Source organism: Oncorhynchus keta, chromosome 29, assembly GCF_023373465.1.
Source record: "Oncorhynchus keta strain PuntledgeMale-10-30-2019 chromosome 29, Oket_V2, whole genome shotgun sequence".
Taxonomy (NCBI): Eukaryota; Metazoa; Chordata; class Actinopteri; order Salmoniformes; family Salmonidae; genus Oncorhynchus; species Oncorhynchus keta.
Window position 1 is genome coordinate 4084910 of NC_068449.1, and position 12500 is coordinate 4097409.

General features: G+C 42.0%; 1 long non-coding RNA gene and 1 pseudogene across 4 annotated transcripts in view; both read left to right on the forward strand.

The window, feature by feature from the left end:
* The window catches only part of LOC127913534 (uncharacterized), a 2389-nt gene extending 997 nt beyond the window's left edge, over window positions 1–1392 (forward strand). For 2 of the 3 annotated variants that reach the window (XR_008085898.1, XR_008085899.1), the window contains exons 2-3: window positions 134–190; window positions 1155–1392. This is a non-coding gene — a long non-coding RNA (uncharacterized LOC127913534). Of the gene's footprint in view, window positions 1–133; window positions 294–1154 lie in introns of those variants that run through there. The other variant, XR_008085897.1, reaches the window with a different exon arrangement.
* Window positions 1–12500, forward strand: part of LOC118376395 (protein-tyrosine kinase 2-beta-like) — a 95655-nt pseudogene that overhangs the window by 68678 nt on the left and 14477 nt on the right. The window contains exons 17-19 of the transcript XR_008085896.1: window positions 7004–7104; window positions 7340–7455; window positions 11735–11835. The product of XR_008085896.1 is annotated as a protein-tyrosine kinase 2-beta-like (transcript). The remainder of the gene's footprint in view (window positions 1–7003; window positions 7105–7339; window positions 7456–11734; window positions 11836–12500) is intronic.

The window sequence follows — 12500 nt, forward strand, 5'->3', positions numbered from 1 at the left end:
GAGGTAGGGTTGGCAGGTTAGACAGGTGGTATTTATCTGATCACTACTGTAGTAGGGTTGGAAGGTGGTATGTATCTGATCACTACTGTAGTAGGGTATTAGTATCTGATCACTACTGTAGTAGGGTTGGAAGGTTAGACAGGTTGTATATATCTGATCACTACTGTAGTAGGGTTGGAAGGTTAGACAGGTTAGACAGGTGGTATGTATCTGATCACTACTGTAGTAGGGTTGGAAGGTTAGACAGGTGGTATTTATCTGATCACTACTGTAGTAGGGTTGGAAGGTTAGACAGGTTGTATATATCTGATCACTACTGTAGGAAGGTTAGACAGGTTGTGGTATGTATCTGATCACTACTGTAGTAGGGTTGGAAGGTTAGACAGGTGGTATGTATCTGATCACTACTGTAGTAGGGTTGGAAGGTTAGACAGGTGGTATGTATCTGACCACTACTGTAGTAGGGTTGGCAGGTTAGACAGGTGTATGTATCTGATCACTACTGTAGTAGGGTTGGAAGGTTAGACAGGTTGTATGTATCTGATCACTACTGTAGTAGGGTTGGAAAGGTTAGACAGGTGGTATGTATCTGATCTCTACTGTAGTAGGGTTGGAAGGTTAGACAGGTGGTATGTATCTGATCTCTACTGTAGTAGGGTTGGAAGGTTAGACAGGGGGTATGTATCTGATCACTACTGTAGTAGGGTTGGAAGGTTAGACAGGTGGTATGTATCTGATCACTACTGTAGTAGGGTTGGAAGGTTAGACAGGTGGTATGTATCTGATCACTACTGTAGTAGGGTTGGAAGGTTAGACAGGTTAGACAGGTGGTATATATCTGATCACTACTGTAGTAGGGTTGGAAGGTTAGACAGGTGGTATGTATCTGATCACTACTGTAGTAGGGTTGGAAGGTTAGACAGGTGGTATGTATCTGATCACTACTGTAGTAGGGTTGACAGGTTAGACAGGTGGTATATATCTGATCACTACTGTAGTAGGGTTGGAAGGTTAGACAGGTGGTATGTATCTGATCACTACTGTAGTAGGGTTGGAAGGTTAGACAGGTGGTATGTATCTGATCTCTACTGTAGTAGGGTTGGAAGGTTAGACAGGTGGTATGTATCTGATCTCTACTGTAGTAGGGTTGGAAGGTTAGACAGGTGGTATGTATCTGATCACTACTGTAGTAGGGTTGGAAGGTTAGACAGGTGGTATGTATCTGATCACTACTGTAGTAGGGTTGGAAGGTTAGACAGGTTGTATGTATCTGATCACTACTGTAGTAGGGTTGGAAGGTTAGACAGGTGGTATATATCTGATCATTACTGTAGTAGGGTTGGAAGGTTAGACAGGTTGTATGTATCTGATCACTACTGTAGTAGGGTTGGAAGGTTAGACAGGTGGTATATATCTGATCATTACTGTAGTAGGGTTGGAAGGTTAGACAAGTGGTATGTATCTGATCACTACTGTAGTAGGGTTGGAAGGTTAGACAGGTTAGACAGGTGGTATGTATCTGATCACTACTGTAGTAGGGTTGGAAGGTTAGACAGGTGGTATGTATCTGATCACTACTGTAGTAGGGTTGGAAAAATGAAGGGTTATAAAAAGGGAATTTTGAGTCCTTGAGACAATGGTGGGAGGTTGGGAAAGCCCAAATACGTGTGTCTTGTCAACAGTATACTGCTCTGTCTCGTATTGAAGTTAAAGAGACTATCAGGGCCCTTGAACAGGACATCAAATCTATTGAATTGAAGTTGCTCACTCAGAACGACCCTGGACTAGTCATGAACTTACAGGACAAGAGACATTAACTGAGGATGTTTCTACATGAAAGAGTGAAGGGTGCCTTGATTAGGTCTCGTTTCGCTTCCCTCAAGGATATGGACGCTCCTAGAACCACTAAGACAGTCGCCATTACAACACAAACAGATGATCGATCTGCCTTCGTCTCCCTGATGGGAAGGTGACCACGGATGACAGTGCAACGTAAACAGATGGTCTGCCTTCGTCTCCCTGGTGGGAAGGTGACCACGGATGACAGTGCAACGTAAACAGATGGTCTGCCTTCGTCTCCCTGGTGGGAAAGTGACCACGGATGACAGTGCAACGTAAACAGATGGTCTGCCTTCGTCTCCCTGGTGGGAAGGTGACCACGGATGACAGTGCAACGTAAACAGATGGTCTGCCTTCGTCTCCCTGGTGGGAAGGTGACCACGGATGACAGTGCAACGTAAACAGATGGTCTGCCTTCGTCTCCCTGGTGGGAAGGTGACCACGGATGACAGTGCAACGTAAACAGATGGTCTGCCTTCGTCTCCCTGGTGGGAAAGTGACCACGGATGACAGTGCAACGTAAACAGATGGTCTGCCTTCGTCTCCCTGGTGGGAAGGTGACCACGGATGACAGTGCAACGTGATGGTCTGCCTTCGTCTCCCTGGTGGGAAGGTGACCAATGACAGTAAACAGATGGTCTGCCCTTCAGATGGTCTGCCCTTCGTCTCCCTGATGGGAAGGTGACCACGGATGACAGTGCAACGTAAACAGATGGTCTGCCCTTCGTCTCCCTGGTGGCAAGGTGACCACGGATGACAGTGCAACGTAAACAGATGGTCTGCCTTCGTCTCCCTGGTGGGAAGGTGACCACGGATGACAGTGCAACGTAAACAGATGGTCTGCCTTCGTCTCCCTGGTGGGAAAGTGACCACGGATGACAAACAGATGGTCTGCCCTTCGTCTCCCTGATGGGAAAGTGACCACGGATGACAGTGCAACGTAAACAGATGGTCTGCCTTCGTCTCCCTGATGGGAAGGTGACCACGGATGACAGTGCAACGTAAACAGATGGTCTGCCTTCGTCTCCCTGGTGGGAAAGTGACCACGGATGACAGTGAAACGTAAACAGATGGTCTGCCTTCGTCTCCCTGGTGGGAAGGTGACCACGGATGACAGTGAAACGTAAACAGATGGTCTGCCTTCGTCTCCCTGATGGGAAGGTGACCACGGATGACAGTGCAACGTAAACAGATGGTCTGCCTTCGTCTCCCTGGTGGGAAAGTGACCACGGATGACAGTGCAACGTAAACAGATGGTCTGCCTTCGTCTCCAAGGTGACCACGGATGACAGTGAAATGCGCCAACATGCCGTGGATTTCTACTCGTCCCTTTATAAGGCGGAGGATTGGGACTCTCTGTGTACTGAACAGTTGTTACACGGTCTTCCTCAATTGGGCCCTGAGCAGAGAACTGCTTTGGACTCAGATATTAGTCTGCAGGAGCCATTCACAGCAGTTATGCAGCTCTCATCAGGCCCCTTGTCACGGTTTTCTAATGGTGAAGGAGAGTCGGACCAAACTGCAGCGTGTCGATTGCGATCTCAACAGGCCGAGCCCCTGGCATCGATGGTTTACCATCTGAGTTCTATATGTACTTTTGAGGGTCTATTGGGGAGGATTTTTATGAAGTGGTGTGTGAATCTTTTCATGAGGGTTGTCTTCCTGTATCCTGTTAACATGCTGTGCTTTCATCGTTGCCAGAAAAGGGGGATTTGGCTCCTATAAAGGGGGATTTGGCTCCTATAAAGAGGGATATGGCTCCTATAAAGAGGGATTTGGCTCCTATAAAGAGGGATATGGCTCCTATAAAGAGGGATTTGGCTCCTATAAAGGGGGATTTGGCTCCTATAAAGGGGGATTTGGCTCCTATAAAGAGGGATTTGGCTCCTATAAAGAGGGATATGGCTCCTATAAAGAGGGATTTGGCTCCTATAAAGGGGGATTTGGCTCCTATAAAGGGGGATTTGGCTCCTATAAAGAGGGATATGGCTCCTATAAAGAGGGATTTGGCTCCTATAAAGGGGGATTTGGCTCCTATAAAGAGGGATTTGGCTCCTATAAAGAGGGATTTGGCTCCTATAAAGGAGGATTTGGCTCCTATAAAGGGGGATTTGGCTCCTATAAAGGGGGATTTGGCTCCTATAAAGAGGCATTTGGCTCCTATAAAGGGGGATTTGGCTCCTATAAAGGGGGATTTGGCTCCTATAAAGAGGGATTTGGCTCCTATAAAGGGGGATTTGGCTCCTATAAAGGGGGATTTGGCTCCTATAAAGAGGGATATGGCTCCTATAAAGAGGGATATGGCTCCTATAAATAGGGATTTGGCTCCTATAAAGAGGGATTTGGCTCCTATAAAGGGGGATTTGGCTCCTATAAAGAGGGATTTGGCTCCTATAAAGGGGGATTTGGCTCCTATAAAGAGGGATATGGCTCCTATAAAGAGGGATTTGGCTCCTATAAAGAGGGATTTGGCTCCTATAAAGGGGGATTTGGCTCCTATAAAGAGGGATTTGGCTCCTATAAAGAGGGATTTGGCTCCTATAAAGGGGGATTTGGCTCCTATAAAGGGGAATTTGGCTCCTATAAAGGGGGATATGGCTCCTATAAAGGGGGATTTGGCTCCTATAAAGGGGGATTTGGCTCCTATAAAGAGGGATTTGGCTCCTGTAAAGAGGGATTTGGCTCCTATAAAGGGGGATTTGGCTCCTATAAAGGGGAATTTGGCTCCTATAAAGGGGGATTTGGCTCCTATAAAGGGGGATTTGGCTCCTATAAAGGGGGATTTGGCTCCTATAAAGAGGGATTTGGCTCCTATAAAGGGGGATTTGGCTCCTATAAAGGGGGATTTGGCTCCTATAAAGAGGGATTTGGCTCCTATAAAGGGGGATTTGGCTCCTATAAATAGGGATATGGCTCCTATAAAGAGGGATTTGGCTCCTATAAAGGGGGATTTGGCTCCTATAAAGGGGGATTTGGCTCCTATAAAGGGGGATTTGGCTCCTATAAAGGGGGATTTGGCTCCTATAAAGGGGGATTTGGCTCCTATAAAGAGGGATTTGGCTCCTATAAAGGGGGATTTGGCTCCTATAAAGGGGAATTTGGCTCCTATAAAGGAGGATTTGGCTCCTATAAAGGGGGATTTGGCTCCTATAAAGGGGGATTTGGCTCCTATAAAGAGGGATTTGGCTCCTATAAAGGAGGATTTGGCTCCTATAAAGGGGGATTTGGCTCCTATAAAGAGGGATTTGGCTCCTATAAAGGGGGATTTGGCTCCTATAAAGGGGGATTTGGCTACTATAAAGGGGGATTTGGCTCCTATAAAGGGGGATTTGGCTCCTATAAAGAGGGATTTGGCTCCTATAAAGAGGGATTTGGCTCCTATAAAGAGGGATTTGGCTCCTATAAAGGGGGATTTGGCTCCTATAAAGGGGGATTTGGCTCCTATAAAAAATTGGCGACCCGTTGCGTTGCTTTGTGCAGAATATACAATTATATCTAAATGTCTCTCAAAGAGGTTTATAGAGTATCTGGGGCTTCTGGTCCACAAGGACCAGTCTGATTGTGGACCTGACCACTCTATAGTTGACAACTTGTTTCTGATAAGAGATGTTTTAGACATTTGTAAACTGTCTGATGTAAATGTGTGTTTACTTTCGTTGGATCAGGAGAAGGCGTTTGATCGTGTGGACCACCAGTACTTGTTCAAAACAATGAAAGCCTTTGGGGATGTTTTTTTGTCTTGGATGAGTTTACTGTATGCTGGGGCCTCGTGTATGGTGAAGGTGGAGGGTGGTTTGAGCTTCCCCATCCCCGTCCAAAGGGGCATCAGGCAGGGATGCCCAATTTCAGGGCAGTTATATAGTCTGGCGATTGAACCAATGCTTTGTTTTTTAAGAGCGAAGCTTACTTGTCAGGATTTGGCCAGGGTTGTTCCGTTTTTTGGTCACTAGATGCCCCCATTGTGCCTTTTGACCTTTTTCTGTCAGGACCCGGTTACGAACCCGGGTCTCCGGAGTGAGAAACAGTCACTTAACCAACTGAGCCACGAATAGTTGGCAGAACCCAGAAGATGAGGCAGACACAGCAGTACTTGAGACGGTGTATTTAATGAAGTAAAAAGTGAAGTTCTTCAGGAAAACATGTAACTCCACAACCTCAAAAGGAATTCCACAAGAACAAAGGTAATCCTCCAAGACAAAAAGGTAAATCCACAAGGTGGAAGGTATAGCACAAAAAGCCTAAAAAAATACTAAAAAACAAACAAACAAGAACAAAAAAACAGAATTCCACAAGAGAGTCCACCGGGATCAACAAGAGTACTAGGGCTGGGTGCTAACATACAAACACAGAGCAAAGGACTGAGGAAAACAAAGGGTTTAAATACAATCAGGGGAAACGAGGCACAGGTGCAAATAATAATGGGGATCAAGGGAAAACAAAAGGTCAAAAGGCACAATGGGGGCATCTAGTGACCAAAAACCGGAACAACCCTGGCCAAATCCTGACATTACTGGTTTCTTTGTGCCAGGTGTAATGAAGGGTCCCATGATAGCACTGTCTGCGGATGCAGATGACGTGATAGTTTTATTACAGGGGGTCAGGATGTTAAGGTTCTCAAAAGCTTTAAAGGTGTATGATTGGGTCTCCTCAGCTAGAGTCAATTGGGAAAAGAGTGAATCGCTGTGGGCAGGTCGGCTTCAGATGGGGTCCGCTCCACGGTTACCAGGGGGGCTGGTCTGTGGATGTGGTGGGAATGCTGGAGGGGATGTTGGCAGCGAGACTGAGGGTTGAGTTTGTCTATTACAAACTGGTTAACAATATGGATCTGTTGATGAGTATATGGGGTATTCATAGGCTGTTGTGTTTACTTACTGTGGAGGAGGAATTGGAGTTTTAATTGATATGTAACTAGGGTTTTGTATGAGTGTTTATAGTGTTGTAGGTTCCCAGACCCAATAAAGATGATTTAAAACTCAAAACTCTTTCTCTCTCTCTCTTTCTGTATCTCTCTCTCTCTTTCTGTATCTCTCTCTCTCTTTCTGTATCTCTCTCTCTCTTTCTGTATCTCTCTCTCTCTTTCTGTATCTCTCTCTCTCTGTCTGTATCTCTCTCTCTCTTTCTGTATCTCTCTCTTTCTGTCTGTATCTCTCTCTCTCTCTGTCAGTGTTGATGAAGACTCTAGATCATCCTCACATTGTACGTCTGATCGGGGTCATTGAGGTGGACCCTGTGTGGATCGTCATGGAGCTGTACGAGCACGGAGAGGTGAGGGCTCCCGGGACCAGTTCAGGGGTTTTTTGTGATGTCACCAGTCTGCCTCATAAATGTGAAATCCCTCACTGGCTCAGAATGCATCACATCAAGGAGTAGAGCAGGATAATGTATAGAGAGAATCCACATCTCTTTCTCTCTCTCTGTGTCTGTCCGTCTGTCCGTCTGTCCGTCTGTCCGTCTGTCTGTCTGTCTGTCTGTCTGTGTCTGTGTCTGTGTATATATATAGTTGGGCACCTACCTTGTGGAGCAGCAGAGGTCTCTGACCAGTGTGACTCTGGTCCTGTATAGTCTCCAGATCTGTAAAGCCCTGGCGTACCTGGAGGGGCTGAACATGGTACACAGGTAACAAACGCGCTCCATTCACGTCCCTGCTTTCCTGAACGTCGTGTTGTTTACAGGAAGTAGTTTATTAAAGGGGCAAATCACTATTTTAAAAGGAATAACTTCTAAATGCCTCACGATCTTAGTTCTACGGCTCCACTAGAACCCAACGTATCAGCTGTTTTTATTCTGCTCGTGAACAAATATATTTTTCAACCTCTCAGCTGTTTTTATTCTGCTCGTGAACAAATATATTTTTCAACCTCTCAGCTGTTTTTATTCTGCTCGTGAACAAATATATTTTTCAACCTCTCAGCTGTTTTTATTCTGCTCGTGAACAAATATATTTTTCAACCTCTCAGCTGTTTTTATTCTGCTCGTGAACAAATATATTTTTCAACCTCTCAGCTGTTTTTATTCTGCTCGTGAACAAATATATTTTTCAACCTCTCAGCTGTTTTTATTCTGCTCGTGAACAAATATATTTTTCAACCTCTCAGCTGTTTTTATTCTGCTCGTGAACAAATATATTTTTCAACCTCTCAGCTGTTTTTATTCTGCTCGTGAACAAATATATTTTTCAACCTCTCAGCTGTTTTTATTCTGCTCGTGAACAAATATATTTTTCAACCTCTCAGCTGTTTTTATTCTGCTCGTGAACAAATATATTTTTCAACCTCTCAGCTGTTTTTATTCTGCTCGTGAACAAATATATTTTTCAACCTCTCAGCTGTTTTTATTCTGCTCGTGAACAAATATATTTTTCAACCTCTCAGCTGTTTTTATTCTGCTCGTGAACAAATATATTTTTCAACCTCTCAGCTGTTTTTATTCTGCTCGTGAACAAATATATTTTTCAACCTCTCAGCTGTTTTTATTCTGCTCGTGAACAAATATATTTTTCAACCTCTCAGCTGTTTTTATTCTGCTCGTGAACAAATATATTTTTCAACCTCTCAGCTGTTTTTATTCTGCTCGTGAACAAATATATTTTTCAACCTCTCAGCTGTTTTTATTCTGCTCGTGAACAAATATATTTTTCAACCTCTCAGCTGTTTTTATTCTGCTCGTGAACAAATATATTTTTCAACCTCTCAGCTGTTTTTATTCTGCTCGTGAACAAATATATTTTTCAACCTCTCAGCTGTTTTTATTCTGCTCGTGAACAAATATATTTTTCAACCTCTCAGCTGTTTTTATTCTGCTCGTGAACAAATATATTTTTCAACCTCTCAGCTGTTTTTATTCTGCTCGTGAACAAATATATTTTTCAACCTCTCAGCTGTTTTTATTCTGCTCGTGAACAAATATATTTTTCAACCTCTCAGCTGTTTTTATTCTGCTCGTGAACAAATATATTTTTCAACCTCTCAGCTGTTTTTATTCTGCTCGTGAACAAATATATTTTTCAACCTCTCAGCTGTTTTTATTCTGCTCGTGAACAAATATATTTTTCAACCTCTCAGCTGTTTTTATTCTGCTCGTGAACAAATATATTTTTCAACCTCTCAGCTGTTTTTATTCTGCTCGTGAACAAATATATTTTTCAACCTCTCAGCTGTTTTTATTCTGCTCGTGAACAAATATATTTTTCAACCTCTCAGCTGTTTTTATTCTGCTCGTGAACAAATATATTTTTCAACCTCTCAGCTGTTTTTATTCTGCTCGTGAACAAATATATTTTTCAACCTCTCAGCTGTTTTTATTCTGCTCGTGAACAAATATATTTTTCAACCTCTCAGCTGTTTTTATTCTGCTCGTGAACAAATATATTTTTCAACCTCTCAGCTGTTTTTATTCTGCTCGTGAACAAATATATTTTTCAACCTCTCAGCTGTTTTTATTCTGCTCGTGAACAAATATATTTTTCAACCTCTCAGCTGTTTTTATTCTGCTCGTGAACAAATATATTTTTCAACCTCTCAGCTGTTTTTATTCTGCTCGTGAACAAATATATTTTTCAACCGCTCAGCTGTTTTTATTCTGCTCGTGAACAAATATATTTTTCAACCTCTCAGCTGTTTTTATTCTGCTCGTGAACAAATATATTTTTCAACCTCTCAGCTGTTTTTATTCTGCTCGTGAACAAATATATTTTTCAACCTCTCAGCTGTTTTTATTCTGCTCGTGAACAAATATATTTTTCAACCTCTCAGCTGTTTTTATTCTGTACACTCACCACACACACAGATGGTAAACTCCCATGCACACAGCCTAACTCTCTCCTTCTCCTCTCTCTCTCCTTCTCCTCTCCTCCTCTCTCCTTCCTTCTCTTCTTCTTTCTCTCCTTCTCATTCTCCTTCTCCTCTCCTCTCTCTCCTTCTCCTCTCCTCTCTCTCCTTCTCCTCTCCTCTCTCTCCTTCTCCTCTCCTCTCTCTCCTTCTCCTCTCCTCTCTCTCCTTCTCCTCTCCTCCTCTCTCTCGTAGCCATTTTTTACCAAAACACTGGCAGGGTGGCTGCTTTGTTGTTTTTTCTCCTTTTTAACCCAGACAGGAAGTGAACACCTGTTTCATCAACCCCATAGCATCATATCACTTCTGCAGTCAGCCCTCAATGTCTGCTTCCTCATTGGTTGAATGATTCATTTCTGACTATGTTTCTCTGTTATTGGTTATCATTGGTTAATATGGTTAATATGGTTTAATCCCGGCATTGGGATTGGTTAATATGGTTAATATGGTTTAATCCTGGCATTGGGATTGGTTAATATGGTTTAATCCCGGCATTGGGATTGGTTAATATGGTTAATATGGTTTAATCCCGGCATTGGGATTGGTTAATATGGTTAATATGGTTTAATCCCGGCATTGGGATTGGTTAATATGGTTAATATGGTTTAATCCTGGCATTGGGATTGGTTAATATGGTTTAATCCTGGCATTGGGATTGGTTAATATGGTTAATATGGTTTAATCCTGGCATTGGGATTGGTTAATATGGTTTAATCCCGGCATTGGGATTGGTTAATATGGTTAATATGGTTTAATACTGGCATTGGGATTGGTTAATATGGTTAATATGGTTTAATCCCGGCATTGGGATTGGTTAATATGGTTAATATGGTTTAATACTGGCATTGGGATTGGTTAATATGGTTTAATCCTGGCATTGGGATTGGTTAATATGGTTAATATGGTTTAATCCCGGCATTGGGATTGGTTAATATGGTTAATATGGTTTAATCCTGGCATTGGGATTGGTTAATATGGTTTAATACTGGCATTGGGATTGGTTAATATGGTTAATATGGTTTAATCCCGGCATTGGGATTGGTTAATATGGTTAATATGGTTTAATACTGGCATTGGGATTGGTTAATATGGTTTAATCCTGGCATTGGGATTGGTTAATATGGTTAATATGGTTTAATCCTGGCATTGGGATTGGTTAATATGGTTAATATGGTTTAATCCTGGCATTGGGATTGGTTAATATGGTTAATATGGTTTAATCCCGGCATTGGGATTGGTTAAAAGACCCAGTGTAATTTTCCTGTGTTTTATACATATTTCCACACTATGATGTTGGAATAATTCTGTGAAAATGGTGAAAATGTCCTTTTAGTGTCAGAGCTGTTAGAAAAGACCTACCTGAAATTTCAGCCTATTTTGGTGGGATGGAGTTTTGGCCTTGTGTGATGACATCACCAGATGGTAAATGAGTTAATAAACTAATAAGAAAGAGTTCCAAACCTCTCTGTTTGTTTTAAATGTAAAGAAACACTTTATAGCCTCAAACATGGTTAAAACAAACATTTTCAGATCGTGGATCGTGGTCGGTCCTTGCAGACGTAGTTCTGTCTATGAATTTGAGAGTGGTTACATTTCTCCAGCACATCATCCCTCAGCTTTTTTACCAAAACAGGGGCGGGGAGGTATTTTGTTAACTGCTGATTGACCGCTTTAATTGTTACCCAGAAATGATAACGGCTGCATTGGATCTTTTGATAGTGTTTTAGTTTCTCTATTGTGATTGGTCAATATAGTTCAATTTCTCTATCGTGATTGGTTAATATAGTTCAATTTCTCTATCGTGATTGGTTAATATAGTTCAATTTCTCTATCGTGATTGGTTAATATAGTTCAATTTCTCTATCGTGATTGGTTAATATAGTTCAATTTCTTTATCGTGATTGGTTAATATTGTTCAATTTCTCTATCGCGATTGGTTAATATAGTTCAATTTCTCTATCGTGATTGCTTAATATAGTTCCATTTCTCTATTGTGATTGGTTAATATAGTTCAATTTCTCTATCGTGATTGGTTAATATAGTTCAATTTCTCTATTGTGATTGGTTAGAGACATAGCTGTGAGGAACGTGTTGGTGGCGTCTGCAGACTGTGTCAAACTGGGAGACTTTGGGCTGTCACGTTACGTAGAAGAAGAAGACTACTACAAAGGTATTAACACGGTGCCTTCCGGAAGGATTCAGACCCTTTCACTTTATCCACATTTTGTTACGTTTTACAGCCTTATTCTAAAATGGATGAAATATAACAATTCCTCATCAATCTACACACAATAGTAACCCATAATGACAAAGTGGAAACAGTTGTTTTTGTTTTGTTTGCCATTTTTATAAATACCTTATTTACATACCTTTTATAAATACCTTATTTACATACCTTTTATAAATACCTTATTTACATACCTTTTATAAATACCTTATTTACATAAGTATTCAGACCCTTTTGCTATTGAGACTCTAAATTGAGCTCCGGTGCATCCTGTTTCCATTGATCATCCTTGAGATGTTTCAACAACTTGATTGGAGTCCACCTGTGGTAAATTCAGTTGATTGGACTTAATTTGTAAAGGCAAATACCTGTCTATATAAGGTCCCACAGTTGACAGTGCATGTCAGAGCAAAAGCCAAGCCATGAGGTTAAAGGAATTGTCTGTAGAGCTCAGAAACATTTCTGCAGCATTGAAGGTCCCCAAGAACACAGTGGCCTCCATTATTCTTAAATGGAAGAAGTTTGGAATCACCAAGACACTTCCTAGAGCATGCCGTTAGGCCAAACTGAGAAATCGGGGGAGAAGGACCGTGGTCAGGGAGGTGACC